We start from the raw sequence: 2604 nt of genomic DNA on the forward strand, positions 1-2604 counted from the left end.
GTTTTCATGCAACAAAGACTGAATGCCTGCTGCTTCCTTATAAAATAATCCAAAGAGGTCACCAGGAGCAGGTGTGTGATTCACACCATGTGTGTGGAGACCAGAAGGCAGGAAACAGCCCACCTCCAGTGCACCAAAACCAGTCCATGCCCAAACACACACACACAAACTGTGAAATGGGAGAGAGAAGACAGAGGACACAAAAACACACAGGAAATGTCAGGTTTCATGGAGACGACCGACAGACCATCGCTGCTTGGGTGCATAGCTGTGTTTAGTTTCCAAGTCCAAATGTTTTTGTGGCTGCCGTCAGAGACACACAACCACAAAATATTCTCTCTGCATTAAATTATAACTCTGATAGTGCCTAAAGTTTTAAAGGGCAGTAAGCAGAAAGCATTCGTGCACTAGTCTGATAGTTCTCATTGTGCACATGCATGTCTTGCATTCGAATTATGTTTCTCCAACAAAAAATAAACACACTGTTGACTGTAAGTCATTACCACACACACAACACCTGGATTATTATATATAATTATCTTTGACTCAAAAACATTAGCATCAATTAGGGAATCATGTTAGCTATCAGTACCTCAGGGAAAATTATCCTTTTCTCAGAGAGTAATTTTCCCTGAGCCTTTATTACCCAGCATGATTATGTTGTTTCTGATAATGATGGCTAATCAAGTATCAACACTACTAGCAGGTACCAGCCTCTGTGCTGGTACCTGCAGAATTTGATGCTGATAGCTGCTCCTTCAGCCCCGTCACTCTCTGAGACTAAGAGAAGCAAAATGTGAAACTGCTGTTTTACAATTCTGGAGAAAGAAAAGAAGAGAAGCAGAAAGCAAGCTAGTTGTAATCATTAGAGGGATGAGCTTCATAGAGTGGATGGCTGAATGATAAAAAAAAAAAAACAAATAGGTTAGTGGCAGTGCCATAGGGTAGAGGAAATAAGGAATTAGTTTGAGCTTTTCCTCGGTGCGGGGATGTGTGAAATGAAGTAAAGAAAACAAGAGGAGAAGGTCAGAGAAGGTTGTAGAGGAAGGTGCAAAGTCAGGCTGGTTAGATAACAGGAAACAGTGACAAAGAAGAAAACAACAGAGAGCAAAAGACATGTAATAAAATAACTGAGTCAGTTGGAAGCCTTGGTTTGCAGCTGAGTTCCAGTATGCTTCATTCTAGAGGCAAAATTGGTCGTGACTTTCACTGGTAATATATGCACAAACATGCAGAAAGACACACACACACACACACACACACACACACACACACACACACACACACACAGTGTTGCTGGCTTGGCCAGGTTTCTATCACGGCACACTATTTCACTAAGATGTGTTCATTGCAAAGCCTTCAGTGGGGTCATATTGTAAACTTTTATTCATGTGTTGTAGAATGTGGAGGAATGAGAGAATCTCCCACTAAACATTGGGTATTCTTGCTTTAACCTTTCTTTGATCTGTGCCAAGATATTTTTACAGAGCTATACAGACTCTATATAGTCTAATCTGGCCTTCCTGTTCTTGAGTGTACAGGAAGTGCAGTTTGCACCTTGTTGTAAACTCTATTTCCACTGATACAGCAATTCGTCCAACGCTCAGGCAAAGTCTGAAGGTTTGCTCTCAGTACAAGCAGACCAAGACGCTATCACCATAATAGACCACTTCTCATCACATACAAGGAAATCAAGCCCCATCCCTGTCTTAAAAACTCACACAGAGATGAACGCCAGGATATCTGCACAGAAGAGAGGACAGGTAACTAATCGTTGAAGCAAAAACAGGCAAACAGACTCACTGATCAGAGATGGTTTCACTACCACAATTAATTCAATGCCCAGACTGAAGGTTTGCTTGCAGTACTGGCCAGCACATCAGCAGATGACAAACAGGTGATCCTGATTGCTTCAGGTCTGCAGGAGAAGAGGGCTGAGATCCAGTAAGGATCTTGTCCCTGCAAGGTAAGGTGTCCTTGGCAGCAGACACAAAACCACAAACTCACAGAGAGAGAGAGAAAACAAAAGCAAAGCGAGAAACAGAGAAATGGCAGGGACGGGTGGGCTTACCCTACTGGGATAATAAGCTGGCCGAAGGAGGAGACAGAGAGGAGATACACCAAAAACAAGAAAGCTCATTACCATGCATGAAGGGCATTACCCCAGGTCCAGCACCCTGAGACTCTACACTAAGTGAAAGGAAGGAGGCCGAGGAGTGGTGAGGGTCAGAACCACTACCCAGGATCCCTGAGTACATCAGGAAGATGGCCATGATGGACAATGTGCTAAGTGAATACCTCAGGCAGCAGAAACATGTTTGTATAACCATTTACATATAACTGAAACCAGCTGGTTACAAGGATGTCGAACCTAAAATGCTGCAGTGAGCAGCTGCTGTGATCCTTCATGGAAGAGATTCAAGTGAGCGCTCCGTGGTCAGTTTCCAGATCAAACTCCCATCTAAGCAAATAATACTGACATTTCTCCAGTTCTCATTTAATGGCAAAGGCTTCCATCTCCACAATGGAATACCTTGTTTCACATGGCAGTAGATTCCAGCTCAGATGTAGGACTGGATGTGCTTTTCCAGGGTCTCCTTGGGC

The sequence above is a fragment of the Haplochromis burtoni genome, unplaced genomic scaffold, assembly GCF_018398535.1.
Source record: "Haplochromis burtoni strain Fernald_Lab_line unplaced genomic scaffold, NCSU_Asbu1 Contig_858, whole genome shotgun sequence".
NCBI lineage: Eukaryota > Metazoa > Chordata > Actinopteri > Cichliformes > Cichlidae > Haplochromis > Haplochromis burtoni.